The sequence below is a fragment of the Falco peregrinus genome, chromosome 12 (assembly GCF_023634155.1).
Source record: "Falco peregrinus isolate bFalPer1 chromosome 12, bFalPer1.pri, whole genome shotgun sequence".
Lineage (NCBI taxonomy): Eukaryota > Metazoa > Chordata > Aves > Falconiformes > Falconidae > Falco > Falco peregrinus.
The window spans coordinates 13,744,058-13,761,056 of record NC_073732.1 but is presented as its reverse complement, the minus strand read 5'-3'; the positions used below and the strand labels follow the sequence as shown (position 1 = coordinate 13,761,056).

Here is a 16,999-nt window from a genome sequence, read left to right as displayed (position 1 = left end):
CCAGCCTTATCAAACATATTTCTGCATAGACACAGAAGAACAAAAGTAGCGTGCTCTCATTTTTTGTTAGATGTCCATGGCTAGAATATTCCTATGTAGTTTAATAAAGTCATTACTAATTTAGAAAAGCATTTCTCATATATCTCTTTATATAAATAGTGCCTCTGCGGTGGTGGCTAAGCCGCAGGCCGTTTTAGTGCTCCACCTGCAGCAGCCTGCCACAGCCTCCCACTGCAGTAACTGAAAGACATGGGTGGTCTCCAGACACCAGTGGCAGTCGTGGAGGCAAAGCCGCTGACACTGCACCTCTAGCTGTACTTACAGGGACTTGGGAACGTATAATGCTATATTAGTAAGTAAAGCCTCTAGTTAGGCTCACTTAAAGTAGCTTTTAATCTTTGCTAATGAAAATCTGCAGTTATGATCCTAATTCTTTTTCCCATTTCCCAAATGCTTCTGCAGCTTTGGGTGCCATTCAATACCCATTGACGTAAAAGCAAAAATCTGGCTGGAGAAGGCCACTTCTGCTGGCAGTCCTGGGTTGGCCCTAGAGGTTGACCCACATGGGAAGAGTCCAAACCTCACCAGGGGCTCCGCTGACTAGCCTGAGGCTCCCACCGTGCTTGCATGAGCCTCCTGCAGCTGCCACTAGCAGTGCAGGGTCAGCAGGCACTGCACATCAGGCTCCAGCACGGGACGAGGGGTCTGCAGTATTTCTCCTCTACCTGTCTCGAAGCACTGCTGTCACAGCTGAAGTGCTCCTGCAGGTAGCTCTTTCCCTTCTAAAGCAATTTTGAGGTTTTTACACAACCAGAGCCTTATGTTCTGGTTTTTATGGTGGTAGAAGTTGCACACTCATAGGCTGAAAAACGACTGATCAAATTTGTTGTGTTTTTTACTCTTCTGCTTAGTCAGAGTGAAGATGAGCCTCCAAGCAAAATAATCTGCAGCCTCAAGGGACCTTTGGATTTGGCGCTTGAGCTTCACTCCATAAGCATCTCTTTTGCCAGCGTGTCTGAGCTAGAAATAGCAAACCTGGACGTGACAGCTGAGGAAGATGAGAGCAGGTTAGGAAGCACTAATGACTGCAGTTCACTGCAGGCTTCCCCCATATCTGAGGGAACTGAGAAATGAGTTTTGACTAGAAAAGCATTAACGTGCCTGTGGCTTTCTCTCCTGCAGCCCCAGGCTGCCGTGCCCAGGAGCAGAGTGTGGCGCGGGCTGGCTCTGGGGTGCTCTGCTGCCTGTGCAGTTTCCCTTATGCTGGGAAGATGTCTGTGCAATTTGTGAAATAAGTGTAAAACTGCTGGGCTCTGCAGATAAGAGCAGAGCAGCCTCAGGAGGGCCAGCACATGCCAGGAGACTGTCAGTGTGGGGAGACGTCGTTACGCTGGGGGCAGTGACCGGAGAGTGGTCCCTGGGATGGGATTGAGCCTCATCAGTGTGAATATCAACAAGTCTCTGCATTAAATCCACTTTCATTAAAGTGTAGTTGTATCCTTCTGCCTAGAGAGACAGTGACAGCGAGGAAACCTGACTTAAAACTCTTTGGGAACACACCACCTCCGCCGGTGAGACTGGACCCCGCTTCTGCAGCAGAGCTGCTCCAGCTGCTGTGCGCAAGTCCTGAGGTAATGTTTCAGCTGGACAAAATAAGCCTGTTTAATGAGGTCCAGGGGGCATTGTGCCTCTTGCCAGCTCCTCATTAGTGAACTGACTGCACTACAAATAGGCAAACCCCATCAACCTAGTACAGTCAGATATTGCTGCTGGGTCTGTTGCTGATTTACAAAGATCAGCTGTTCTGGGTTAAGCAATCACATATGGGAACTTGTCGGGAACTTCCTTGAAGTAAGCCCTAAAGTAAGTTACATCTTTATGGGAAAATGTTTGAAAATAAAACCATATGAAGAAGCGTGCAGGAATATGGGCTGGAAGTGGGAAGACAGCTCTGGTTTTATTTTGCTATAACTCACTATCTGCACCTGGTAAACAAAAAGTAGGAAGAAGCAACTACTAAAAGTGAAGTCACTATTTCAGGGGTGAAGAAAATGGAGATTATTTTAAACTTAGCATCAAAGATTTTTGTTGATCTTGGTTTTTTTTTTTTTTTTTTTGGTTTTTTTTTTTTCTGTCTGGGCAGCAGAACTTCAGGTTTTCTGTCCTTATTTCTGTTTCTGCAGTTGTAAGAAATAGTCATGATAGGGGCAGGCAGTGGAAACAGCATAAGCTGGAGTTCTCATCACTCTCCCGTGGCCACAAGTATTTCAGTATGAAGTTTTCATCTGTACTAGATCAGAGCAGATTCCTTATGTGGGACGGTGACTTCAACAAAGATGAGATTTTGAAAAAATGGGTTGGTTTCAATGCAAGTGTAATCATATATTTGACCATAAAAAAATATTGCATAGAAATGTGGCTCTAGCACAGCTACACTGTCAGTAACCTCCAGTAGGAGAGATGTTGTGATACAGGGCCTGTAGTAGAGTCCATCATACATGAACTGTCTATGCAAGGCATCAATTCATATGGTTTGTTCTTACGCTGGTGCTAAGGGAGCAGGGGGTGATTTTTGTCGAGTCTGTAGTTAGGAGGTGTGGTTACAGTTTATGCAGATGTTGACAGAGGTTTTCTGGGAATGGTGGTCTTGTGGTCCATGGAAAATGGTTTAATTCATGATGGCAGACACAGTGGGGAAGAAATGGCTTCTGCTGGGCAGGCCCAGATGATCCCTTCCTGTAGTCTGATCTCCAGCTTTCACACCGCTGGCAAAAAGGCTCGTGTGTATCAGCTCACAATGTCAAAAGTTAACAGCTAGCAGCTTAGAGCCTCTGTCCTATTCCAGTGTGTTTTGCCTTGAGATTTGGTTTGGAGTTTTTTCACAAGCAATAGGGTGAAGGAAAACATTTTGAGAAGTTGGCAGAAGTGCACTAAGAATTCAGCAAGAAGCTGATCTCTGTATTTCCATAGAAGTGTGTGAACTGAGATCCTTTTGTAAGTAGGAGGAAATTAAGCTTGTTTTGTGGGTTTTAGAAATAAATTGCTGTATCTCCCACATATTGCGTGCAAATAAAACATGAAGAAAGCTAAAATTATTCACATATGCGCAAACTGGCACACACAATTTCATCTACAAATATCTAGAATTGATGCATTCATTGATAGCTAAATGGTATCCATGCCCTCTTAAGGTCTGTGTAGCTTAGTGGTCCCATTTTTTTACTTCTCTCTTCTAATTATAGTGAAGATGCAGCAGGACGATGGCAGAATATGAGAACAGATAGACACTAGTGGTTCAGCCTCCTGGCTGAGATGCTCCTGGGTTCCACACGTGTTCTCAGCATCCCCGAGACTCCCACAGAATACAGACGGGAAACCAAGGATGCCCCATTCTCATGTAAACATCATAGCTGCAAACAACAGGGGATATGACATGGCAGTTGCAGAGCTTTTCCCCAAAAAGGTGAGTGTTCCCTGATTTCACGTTTTTAAAGGTGAAAATTTTAATCCTGCATTCATTATGGTACTGTGATTTTATGTTGTTGTGACTTTATAGCTACTGTATTCTGTGTGACATCTTGGTCTTATTTAACATATTGAGGGTTTAGCTGTTCATATAGGAAACCCACGTCCTGGATCCTTCTAAAGCAGATAGCTATGTAATTTACTACCATTAATAGTATTACCAAACTTTATAAAAAATCCAATTAAAGGTTTTTTTTAAAAGTAATTTTTCCACTTGAGAACTTGTTCCATGGAAAAGTTCAAACCTGTCTTTTGATTCTTTGTCCCCTCTGCTCCAGTCGCAGACTCTCAGTCTTTACCAAGCTTGGTCTTAGTCCCTTTTACTGTTACTAAACCCCTTGCTTTCTCAAATGGGGCATCCTGCCCAGGGCAGCTTTCTCACATTCCCACTCTGTATGTCCACAAGTTCTGACTTTTTATCAGTAAAGTGCTGTCCAGAAAAGTACAGTTTGCAGTTGTACTTTTCTCTGTTTTAACAAATCCAGTTTCCCATGTTAAATTTCTTCTCAGTGATAGTCCTGTCCTCCTTAGTACCTACCAGTCTCACAGTGCTGCGTTACCAGCACACTCCAGTAGTAAGGGCTTTATAGGGCATCTTCCCTGACAGGACACTGAACAAGGTGGAACCCATCACTGCTCCTAAAGGCACACTCTGTTTTAATATCTTTCCAGTCCAATTCTTCTCATTTTGGTGAAACTTCTAACCAGTCCTTTCCTTATGGTACTACGACTAGTTTCCTCCCAATTATTTATTTCCCATGTATTTATTAAGTCCAGGCATATTAGCACTATTATATTTCTTCACTTCTTTACATCTTCAAAAAATAAAACACAGCCACAAAAAAATCTTCAACATTCATTCAAGGATCAGTTCAATGGCAAAGAACTGATCTCTATTAATTGCATGCTGCATTTTAGTTTAATTTTTGTTTATAAATATTTTTCATTATTTTGTTGAAATCTTGTCCTGGTCTTAATGATGGTGACATATCAGTCAGTGCTTGGGACTATTATTTTTCCGTTATTTGTAAATGGAAGTTCTATTTTTTTTTCCCCTCTGTCATGAGGCATCCTTAGATTTGACCCTGTGCCAGTTCTTTTAGGATTTTAGATAGAGATTCCTTTTGTGAACACATATATTTCAGCCTCGGATGAACCTTGGATGTGGTAATTTTAATTACTATACTCACAGTTCATTAGTCAAACATAGTTTTATCCCCATATTCTACTTTACCAACTTTATTTGATGTAGGCATATTACACTTCAGTTTGGGGCTTAAAATTCTTTAAACTTTATACCATCCTTACTGTGTAACAGTTCTGCTTCATTCCTCCACCCCCCACCCCCCCCCCCCCCCGCCTTATTTTTTTCTGCTTATTTGGCTAACGATCCTTTTAGAATGCATGTTTTACATTGAATTTGCAAATTCGAACCCAACTTGAATTTTGGCAAACTTCACTTTACTTTATTCATTAGGTCTTTGTTCACTGAAACTTGAAAACTTTCTTTACCAGCCTGTCTCTTTTTACCTGGGATCTAATTTAAGCAGGACTCATAAGTGCAGCAGAACTATCATTCTGCACCTGTCTAAAATCTGCACTTTTTATATAGAAGACCTCAATATATCCTTCATTTTAAAAATGAAAATAAATAGGCTATCAACAGGAGCACGTGGCTTTAGAAAAGGCACATCGGAGCTAAAAGCTTTTTATGTGCAATTGGTGGGTACCACTTCATTGACATTGAGTATAAACAGAAGAAAATAAGAGCAACCTTAATTTTCTAATCTTGTTGATGGACAAGAGTGTTTAAAACTTTTGCTTATCAGAATAAAGCAAAACATTTTAAACAGTAGAGCTTTCAGTATACAAATTTAAAGCTCTTGTAAACAAGTAATAGCTGTCCTCTCAGTCCATTAAAGAGTTAAATATCTAATTAATATTTTTGCAAGTGTTTTCTAAAGTCTTTTGCAAAAGATGAAAAGAATTGTTAACACCACATTTATAATAGAAATGGCAAGGTGCAAGCTATGTTATATAAGCTGATGTTATGTCAATTTTGTTTGTGTACTCATTGATTAAATTTTCTAAAAAATGTAGTCCACTTGCTAAAAAATAGCCTGTCTAGATTATACATATAAAAACTAACAGGAAATAGGTTTTCCCCATGTGACTAATACTGGGCATAAAAATTAATTATTATTTTAAAAAATTAATCATAGTAAATATTTCATGCCCAACAAAATGGATTCAACATTTAGATGCCAAATGACTCATGCCAAATTCCTTTCAGCTGCAAAGGTATTGCTCATTTTTATACCTGCAAAAGCCTGAAGACGAACAGAGAGGTGAGGTTTGAGGTTTGTGAATTCACCAAGAATTGAGACAGCTGTAAACAGAGCCACCAAAATTAGCCTCCTTTCACAGAAAATACTGTTTACTCTCTTCAGTATTTGCTTACAGTTTCTGGATGTTGGCTAAGGACGTGAGTCTTATCCTTGCATGACCTCTCAGGACTATGCTGGGCTTACCAGTGTCCTCTAGCCAGCTGACAAAGACGCTCATTCAAAAGCTGGACCTTCCCTTTGGTACCAGCAGTTGCTAAAATAACTCCTTAGAAAAGTATCTCTTTAGAAAAATGTCAGAGTTGTGAAAACTTATGCTTTTCCCACTGGACTTGAGCTGACTGCCTGCTTCTTGCTAAAATGTATGGCAGTCAAAGAAATAATTTTACATATACGTTGATGTATTTTCTTGAAGTATTCACAAACACACCTGACAGTCTCCTTAACAAATTTGTTGACTATGGCTCTGATGATCTGCTGTGGTAGATACTAAAATAAAACAAAATAATAATTAAAATTTAAAATCTTTAAAAACAAGGTTTGCAAGAACAGGCCAGTAGGAAAGTCAACAACTGAGATTTAGCTCCAGGCATCGAACAAAATATGTAGCAGAGGTACAGAAGGAGTAAGACGTGAAATCTGTGAAATTCTTCTTAAGACAGAAGGCTGTGATTTGCTTTTGTTGCTGTGTCCTTAGAAAGACTTTTCCCTTCTGATTCCATGGCCCACGTCCCACCATTGTGTTATTTCTTACATTATACCTGAAGCAATGCTACGCTCATCTTGTCTGAGGCCTCTGAATATTAATCTGTTTTTAACTGCTGGGCTTCTGTCCCAGTGCTGACATCCACTTTCTGTGAGCCTGAGTAAGCAATTTAAATACATCTGAATCTATGCTCAGCAAACTATAGACTGATGACTATTAACTTTATTGGCATCACAGAGAACTTGTTGCACTTTCTGTTTCATGCAAAATATAGTACAGAAATATTGTCGTACTTATACTAAAGATATAAGAACTCTCCTACCCTTTTACTTAATATCACATTAGTAACTTTTTCTGGTCCATACAGTAAAGACCAGCCAAGACCATCCATTTCACTGTCAGCTTTTTAACTTATGGGTCTTCTACAGTTTTACTTCAGGATTTCTATTCAGTTTTTGTTATTTGGAGTCTGGTCTGCCAAGTTCTTTTCCTTCTTACTTAGCTGTTCACCTCCAGTCCGCTGACCTGTTCTTCAACACGCATTTTTTCTGCACCACTGAGCACCCTGGACTCCGGAGCCAGTGCATCAGCTGTTTACACAAATATCTTTATTCCCTCCTAGCCCTTCTCTGTTTTGGCATTATCACATAGTGTTGCTGCTCTGAAAGATATGAAAGGTTAATCACGTATGACTACAGGTACCAAGCAGAAATATTAACTAGCATATCGCCTGCTCATGCGTACACTGATTATATATAACATGAGGACTTTTTACATAACAGTTGGGCTTCACTTAATGCCTCTTCAGCACTGTAGAGAGAGTGGGGAGAAAATCTTTTACAGAACGGTGAAATTCTTGTGACAGGTTTTAGGTTGTCAGACGCACTCAGTCACGGCACCTCAAAGACTTCATAGAGATTGCCCATCTTTTAGAGATTCAGGGACAGAGGTGATGATGGATTTTGAAACTTTATAAATGCTTTGAAGAAGCCTGGAAAGCATTCACTGCATGCTGGGATTACCAAGTGCCACTGGCCTGTGCTGGCAGCCTGGCTGGGTCACACACACCCATCGGGTGGTGATTCAGGCATTGGAAGAAAATAGCATGAATTCTTCATTCAGGTACAGTCAAAGCAACGGGTTTGAACTCAATCAGGCCTAGGGACTTAGAGACAGATTGGCTTAATAGTAAGTTTAATGACTCAGAGTACCAAGGCAAAGGGGAACTCATTGTTCAAAAAACAGGTCTAGGAGCAGACTGTGATTAAGCCAGGATAAAAATTTAGTTGTGAAGCAAGTAAGTATCTTTATGACATTGATGTCTGATGCAAAGGTGGAGCCCAGAAAGAGCAAAAACTGCAGCCAGGTGATTTCTGTACAGGTTACATAGGTCCAATAACTGCAGCAGTTTCTGATTCATCATGAAGAGAGATCCTTAAGAAGAAAGCTTGGATCATGGAGATTGTTGGGTCAGGAGACCAGTAGAAGCTGTAGGCTTATAGAAAAACAGATGAAACTATAAAAAGAACAGTGGTATATGACATATGAAGCAGATGCAGTGATTAAAATCAGGGCAGCAAATCGGTCTGAAGGACATTTCCGAGCAGCTCAAACAGCCAGCTCTTTGGAAGGTTTCCCGGGATAAATATTACATCTCACTGGAGCAAGAATTGCCAAGGACTGTAAGATACAAGCAAAAAGACTTGTTCAGTGTGGAAGAGGCATGAGCCTGCCCTGTTGAGATGGAGTGCCCTTCTGGTAGTCCATGAGTGACTAATGACAGAGAGAGACACACACATGCTCTCATTCAAATGAAACCAAGGGGAGCCTGGCACTAGCACCCCCCTGGATGCTCGTTTCTCTACATGACAAAATGTGTGTGTGTGACACAGGGGATGCAAACATGGAGCTGCAGAGCTGATAATCCTCCCGGTGAATCCCTGCCTGGCCCAGATTCAGATGCCTGAGGATACAATGCACGTTTGCAGGCTTGGTGTGGTCTGGCCAAATACCACGGTGCAATGCTCTGAAGGGAAACTCTGCTCAAGAGAGACAACTTTACGGTTAAAAGAAGCAATTAGGTTTGATGCAAAAAGTAAATGTTCAACCTGCATGTGCTATACAAAGAGGTGCTGGAGGACAAAGAGAAAGTAAGTTGAGTCTTTTGGCATGAAATTCTCTGGGCAACCTACCTTTGGTGTGGTTTGGTGACAGTTTTATACCCTCTTTAGGAAATGCCCTTGTAGCCATTTTAGGTACCTGGAAGTACAAAATGCTAGTAGCAGCAATAAATAGTCCATTAATTGATTGGAAAATGCTGAGTTTTGCAATGATTTGCAGGTAGATAGCACAGTAATATTATTATTAATTTGTGATATTTTAATTTTGATGTAGTTTTTGAACCTACACAGCAACATTATAAAACCCAGCAGAATATCTACATTGCTTACCTTTCATTTGATTTTGTTTTGACTTACTCCCTGCACTAGTAAAGTTGCCACTCAGATATATACAATAGCGCCTTCCAGGCTTAGCTAGCCCAGAACTGCAAACATTTCACAATGAGCCTAAAGGAGCCTGCTTTAGTTCAGATTGCTACCAAATAGATTTTAAAAATAGCCTTTCTGCCAAAGGTCAGTAATTCTTCTTTGTCATAGCTCTTACCTCCTTTTCCAACTTGTTTTCTGTTTCCTTAAGAGGTGACCTTTTCTTTCTTAGAAAGCTTTCCTGCTTCTTCTGTTTCCCCTAGTTAATGCTTATCATGCTGGTCTTCAGTGGAATATGTATCCATTAAAACACTGTGAAGAGGCTTGGACTTTCTTACTGTGTTTGTTGAGCTGCTTACACAAGCAGACTGAATTTGTCTGAAGTGTAACATCACTGAAATTGCTAAAAATGTATTATTCTCAAAATCCTGTGAGATTTGTTTGTCTCGCCACTCCGTTCAGGTCTGAAACATTTCAGACCAGTGCTGAGCTATGTGGAGTAGTTCTTTTCTCATGTTTTGGGAACTTTATAATCTTAGAGTACTCTGAGCTGTCACTGAAGTAAACTGACAAGGAGATTGGACTGACTAAATGATTTAGCAAACACATCGCAGATCAAAATCTATCCAGAGGGACCTTGACAGGCTTGAGAGCTGGGCATGTGGAACCTTATGAAGTTAATAAGGCCAAATGCAAAGTCCTGCCCACAGGCTGGGGCAATCCCAAGCACAAATACGGGCTGGGCAGAGGAGCAGCCCTGAGGACGAGAACTGGGGGGTGCTGGAGGATGAGAAGCTCAACATGAGCTGGCAGTGTGCACTTGCAACCCAGAAAGCCAGCCGTATCCTGGTCTAGTGGAAGGATGGGTTGGAACAACCATGGCAGGGGATTGGAGCTAGATGATCTTTAAGGTCACTGCCACCCCAAACCAAACCATTCTTTGATTCTAAGAAAACAAGAAAACAATAGTAACAACCAAATGAGAGTATGCTCTCTATCTTTGTCTCTGTACATTACACTAGGAAAAAAAAGTTTATTTGGCATTCAAGATTAAATATACTCCTTAGAGATCTTGCTGCATTAGATCCTACGTCAGTGTGGATGTACCTACTGTGGTGCCCCATTTAGAAAGCTGCTACTTCCCTATTATGTCTTTGTTTTGATATTTGCTTCTTTTTTAAGCAAGTTGTTTAGGCACTGAAGTAAGGGAAGATGAATGCCTAGCTAGTTAAATATATTTGCAGTGTTTGTTTTAAAGCAGTTGGCGAGACATTTTGCTTTAAAATACTTCATTGGTCTAAACAGTTGGCATATGAATTGAATGTTAACAGCTTTTCATATTAGTGTCTCAAAAGGCAACAAAGCATATTTTTGAAATTAAGTATATATTTATTATACTTCAAGTTGATTGTAGTCCCTTCTCATGTTTACACACGTATAGCACCAACAGTATTTTTTTTGCAATACTTGAAAAAGTAGGGTTTGGAATGGTATAATCAGCAATAACCTTTAAACACTGTCAGCATTGTATGAATAGGATTGCAAGGAGTAATGCTGGGGAAGACATGACTTGGCAAGCAGAGATTATGGTGGAGTGGTAGCCCATGGAGTGGCTCTGAGTGATGCAGTGACTATGTAACGCCTTAAAATGATTTTCTTCTTCTCCTTCCTTTCAGTCAACATGCTGTCATATAGAAAGATCAGGATTTGCCTTCAAAGGAAAATACTGTGGCTCTGTTTTCCTTATAGAGATTATGTTTCTCATTTATTTCAAAACATATGAGACTTGGCACACTGTCTTGCTCAGCTCACCATCTGCTACCCTGCCATGGAGTTACTATGACTCACAAGCTACTGTGCTGATATTTTATCACTTCAGAAAAATAGTGTGTACTATTACACTTGTCAGCGATAGTGCACCCATGCGCGGGAAGTAGCTGATCAATATTGACAGCTGTTTCCTCTGTGCCCAGTGGCCCTTTAGGAGAAGAGGGGCCAGGGTGTTTCATCTGTCCAGCTGGTGGCTGGTCACAAGTGGTGTTCCCCCGGACTCAGTGTTGGGGCCAGTTCTTTTTCATATCTTTACCAACAACCTGGACTAGAGGATCAAGTGCACCCTCAACAAGTTTGCCGACAACACCAAGCTGGGCAGGAGTGTAGATCTGCTTGGGGGCAGGCAGGCTCTGCAGAGGGATCTGGGCAGGCTGGATCCATGGGCTGAGGCCAACTGTATGAGGTCCAACAAGGCTCAGTGCCGGGTCCTGCGCTGGGGTCACACCAGCCCCACTCAGCGCTACAGGCTGGGGCAGAGCGGCTGGGAAGTGCCTGGTGGGAAAGGGCCCGGGGTGCTGGGTGACAGCTGGCTGGGCATGAGCCAGCAGAGTGCCCAGGTGGCCAAGGAGGCCAACAGCATCCTGGCTTGTATCCGAAACAGTGTGGCCAGCGGGACCAGGGCAGTGACTGTCCCCCTGCACTGGGCACTGGTGAGGCCGCACCTCGAATCCTGGGTTCAGTTCTGGGCCCCTCGCTGCAGGAGGGACGTAGAGGGGCTGGAGCGTGACCAGAGACGGGCAGCGGGGCTGGGGAAGGGGCTGGAGCACAAGTCTGATGGGGAGCGGCTGAGGGAACTGGGGGGTTTAGTGTGGAGAGGAGGGGGCTCAGGGGGGACCTTATTGCTCCTTACAACTTCCTGACAGGTGTAGCGAGGCGGGGGTCGGTCTCTTCTCCCAAGTAACAAGTGACAGGACAAGATGAAACAGCCTCAAGTTGTGCCAGGGGAGGTTTAGATTGGATGTTAGGAACAATTTCTTCACTGGAAGGGTGCTGGAGCACTGGAACAGGCTGCCCAGGGAGGTGGTGGAATCACAGTCCCTGGAGGTATTTAAAAAATGTGTAGATGTGGTGCTTAGGGACATGGTTTAGTGATGGACTTGGCAGCCCTGGGTTAACGTTTGGACTTGATCATCTGAAAGGTCTTTTCTAACATAAATAAATCTATGATTTTATGATCTCCAAGGGTTCATTATGCATTGGACTATGTCAAATCCAAAATGGGGAGGCAGGGGGCACCAAAATAAAACCTTTCAAACTGGGGAATTGTTTGTTCATCTGCAAACTAGTCGCAGTTCTTTTAACATATGATCAGTTTAGCAGCACTTTTTAGACACATGAGAACTTTGGGGGTTTTTTTATTATTAATATTATAAAACTGAAATAACCAAGATTTCTTGTAGACTTTCTTTTCCTAATTTGCCACTGTTCAATTAGGTGACAGTGGAAATTTTCATCTCTCAAGGGGCACATTTCTGGAGGAGCCTTTTTCCTCCCCCTTCTTGGTTTGTCTAGTCTATTTAGACTTTAAAGTGATGGGAGACTGACTGCCTTCTATTGCATGGCCATGTTTTTTCCCAAAGCAATTTATACTGTCACCTGGAGCCCTTTGACCTTAAAACATAGTGTTAGCTGTGGTATTTCTCTGTAACAGAAGCAATAAGTTGACCTTGAATGTGAACTCCTGTTACAAAGGGAATCTCCAGAAGACATGTATATCTACTTCAATATTATGTGTCAAAAAATTCTGTTTAGATTCTTGTGGCCCATTTAACCATCTTAGGATTGTTCACAAGAAATAACAAGCCATACATGATTAAATGGTTCTAACTTTGAGAGTTAAACTTTTGGGAGAAAATTAGAACTTAATTTTAATTTATTTTAATCACACTTTGTAAGCCTACAGGAGGTCACCTTTGTCTAATCTCTAAAAAAAAAAGTTTTATAATTAAAAATAAAATTTTTAAAAAAATTATTTAAGAACAAATATTAGACAAACAGTCTAAGCTGTAAACAGTACCATGAGAGCTGTGCAATGCATCAAAGCTTCCTCTGTGTCACTCATTTGCTCCGTTTACTGAATTCACAGATTCTAAGATACTCTGCAATATAAAGCTCAGGATTTTCTATAGTTTGTAAAAGACTTGTCAACAATCAGAGAGACTGACTTAAAGCAATTCAAAGCAATGCCATGATGGACTACGATGCTAGGGCACTATAATGGACTGCAATGAACTGTAATAGGAAGGGGTGAGAGTTTGCTGCAGAAAAAGGGGAAATGATAGGCAAAATAACATCAAGTGAACAGAGCCTAACACTTCATCACCCAATTCATCATTCACTTTATGTTTTGAAACATCAGTATTTATTGGCTGCACTCATACCCCTTGCCTAACTCTTAACACATTTTGCAAGTTTGCGTGTTATTAGCACGTGTGTTACAGAGCCTTCCAGATGAGACGGGGTTTAATGGTGTGCAAGGACTGTTTAATGAAAAAAACACCCTACCTTTCATTTTTCCCTTAAGGGGCATAAGAATTAATGGGCTGGGGAAGGTTTTGCTGGAACTTTTATGAAATTTTCTAAAAAAACAAAGTCTTTGGTGAAATTAGTCTCAAAGTCAGAGGGCTGGGATCGTTGCTGTCTCCATTCAGGATGATAACACTTCAAAGCAACCCACTCTCCCAAAGCCCTTTGATTTGTTACTAGTAGACAGAGCCAGCCACAGGTATTATAAGAGCCATTGTATAAATCTAGACTTTCTTTGAATAATGCCTTCTCTGCCTTTTTCAAGTAACAAAAATAATTGTGACTTTAATATGTAAGTGAAGAAGGGGGGAGGCATATGCTGGGCATTTCCCTGGGCTTCAGCAGCCTTGGCTGCTGGTCTCAGCACTGCTGTGATCAGGCACGCTGCCTTTGGGTGGGCTGAAATTCTGTGAAAGTGATAACTTTCACAAGGGAAATAGTCTAATAATGGTGACATTATTAGATCTTTTGTGAGAATGTTGTTGTAAGAGTGTTCTAGTGTAGGTTGGTAAAGATTTAGTATGAGTAACACTACTGCTAACAAACCAATTTTCCTGTTACCCGTGTAATGGAGGGTCAGGGATGTGGATTTGCTATCTAATTGGACTTCATTATCTCTCGTTCATTAGCTCTCAGGGAAATAAATCACCCTGACAGGGTCAGAAACCACAGATGTCTGCTCTGCTTTGTCCCTCATGAGCTTTGCTATGAAATCACATGTACGCCTGGGCTCAGTTTATTCATTCTGCATCAATCAGAAGCAGCCCTGGCTTGTTATGTTCCGTAGCGTGAAATACGAGACGTGCAAAGCGAGCTTGTTCCCTAACAGGAGCCCCGTAAACAGCTACATTTCCAAAGACTGGGAGGGCTATTTCACAAGATCATTAGAAATATTCTGTTAACCAAACACATGGCTTTGTGATCTATGAGCTATTCTGTTTGAAAAAGAACCCAGCTGAGACACAAAGCCAAGTAATAAGGCCCATTAAGAAACACACGACGTGCAAAAATACATCTCATGGTTTTGTTAATGCTATTAGTAAGCCACTGCTATTGTAATACTAAAGAATGCTCAGTTTTTCCTGACCAGTTTATTCAGGAACCTTCATACATTACTCATCATTGTCAGTATGTGCTGTGAAATCAATGAGCTGCAGGTTGCTTTGCCAGGGTGGGCTGCTTGAGCAAGTGGAGGAAGGTTTACCTAATTTTGGCCAGTTTGGGGTGGAATCGTGGGGTTCTACCAGTAGCACACAGGCTGCCCTGTAGTCCTCCTCTTAATAAATGAACTAGTTCAGGTTTTCCTATTAAATTTAAGAGTTTTCTGTTACAAGCATGTGATAACATTAATGAAAGTGATTTAAAAACAGCTTTCTCCAAACCAAGAATTATTTATTGCCAAAGTTCTGTAATGCCCAGAGCAAAGGATCGAGACAAACCAACCCAGAATTATTTAAGTCCCTGCAGACACCAGCACATTTCTTCTGCTGGAGCATGGTTCTGTAGACTGGTAAATACAGACTGCTTTGCTGCCTTACTGCCTGGGAAGCTTACAGCCCATAGTATCTTTAAGCCAGTGTTCTTAAATAAACCTTGGGAAGAAAATTTCCAGACTAACTGGACCCAGAAAAAGGATATTTTTGAATTAAACAAACTTAAACAGTTAATGGCCAGATCGAACTTTTTGAAGTCTGACCATAGAATATAACAAGATGAAACATGTATTGAGATGCCCATGCCAGCTAACGAAATAAATTAGTAAAAAATACCCATAGTTTCCCAATCACTATAATATCTGCTTAGTGATTATTTCTCTTCTCCTGAGCAAATTGCTCAGTGAGCATGTCTGGCTCTAGAGAGAAAAGCGAGACCTAGGGAGGATGTGAAGAGCGACAACTGAGGTAGACTTTGTCTTTATTAAGTAATGGACAACTACTAATAACTATAGCATGTTATTGTTTTGAGGTATTAAAAGACATTTGAAAAAGACTAAAACTTCAATAATTAGAAGATAATAGGCTGTTTGTTTTGTGGGGTTTTTTATAGCTTTTTGATGATAACTTCTCTTAATAAATAAAATGAAAGAAGAATTTTAAAGACATGGAGGAACAACGAGGGAAGATGGAACACCATACCTATGTTACAGATTTGCTAATAAGATTGATTGACTTAATTTGATTTTATAAAATCATTTTTAATAGAAATATAGAGGGATAAGAAATATATTTTAATGAAACTTACAGTTGCACAGTAAAAGCTGTTATGAAATCCTTTGTACAGTCGCATACCAAGGCCAGAAGAATGGGCTAGAATCATTGTTTAAAACTTAGGTAATAAATTTAGGGTTTGAAAGGTTTCTTTGTATTTGACTAGACTTCTGTATGTAGAAAGTGTATTGAAATGTCAGAATATAGGATTAATGGGAACTGGGGAGAGTCGACTGGAACTGCCAAGAAACCGTGAACTTTAGTTCATGGTAATTCCGGCAGGGGGAGATCGCGACCACCGACTCATATACCACCTACCCAAAACGTACCCCAGACCCATTTCTGGACCTTTCTAACCTTTACTGCGCAGAATCGGATATGGGAGGAGAATATGTTAATGATTTTCGGGAAATATTATGTTTATGCATGAATACTTAATGAATATGTATGAATAAATTCTATATATGGTGTCTGATTTTGAAACTTGGTGTGCGTTGATCATGAGAGGACTCACGCACGCACCCAGCCGTCAATAAAGAAGTGTCTGCTTATCTGCATCACATTGGTGTTGATAAGTTCTTCATTCCGAGATTTCGGTAACACCTAGAGAATGAGAAAGCAGAAGTTGGGGTGAAGAAGAAAACAAAAGGTAAGAACTAAGGATTTGATAGTCATTTATGTTCAGTTTGTCTGTGGTAATTCCAGCAGAAGTCCCAGGAGCTGTTCTTCAGCAGATAACAGAAATCCTTATTGCGAACCGTTTCATTTTTCAGAGCTACTATGTCACCCATTTTATTAAGCTATCCTTTTTCTGGTAGGCAGCAAATATTACTTGCTCTAAAATCCTACAGCATTTGCTGGAGTAGTGTAAGCTGCTTCCAGATAGCGTAGCCTTCTCTTTCAAAACGTGCAATTCATGGTGCATGGAATGCTCAGTGGGAGGAGGAGTGTGACTACCACAGGACAGGAGTCAGTGCTGGCCTGGGTCGGACCAGACATGGTGTTAAAGAGCAGGACAAGAGAGTTTTGGTGGCTACCATGATCATACCGGTACCTAATAAATGTGGCATCATTTGATATTACATTGAAACAGAAGTTTGTGGGAGAAATTTTCTGATTTGATATTCAGTAAAAAACTTACTGGCTGGTTCAGGTTTCAGAAGTTTACTGAAGCCATGTGACACAACTCTAATCGGTCCCTTAAAAAAAGGAATCTGATTTAGAAATTGACATAAGTGTGAAAAAATTATGATTTGTGTATAAATGCCTGACTTGAAATCCGTGGTAGTTGATAGGAGTCCTCATTTTTACTGTGAGGTAATTCCAGGGATCATAATATTTTTTTAAATGACTGTTGTTTGCTCTGGGATT

General features: G+C 41.0%; 1 long non-coding RNA gene across 5 annotated transcripts in view; it reads right to left on the bottom strand.

The window, feature by feature from the left end:
* Nucleotides 1–15,009: 15,009 nt before the first annotated feature.
* Nucleotides 15,010–16,999, bottom strand: part of LOC129785395 (uncharacterized) — a 51,856-nt gene continuing 49,866 nt past the window's right edge. For 3 of the 5 annotated variants that reach the window (XR_008749438.1, XR_008749436.1, XR_008749437.1), the window contains exon 9: nt 15,094–16,231. This is a non-coding gene — a long non-coding RNA (uncharacterized LOC129785395). Of the gene's footprint in view, nt 16,232–16,999 lie in introns of all 5 variants that reach the window. The other 2 variants (XR_008749439.1, XR_008749440.1) reach the window with 2 other exon arrangements.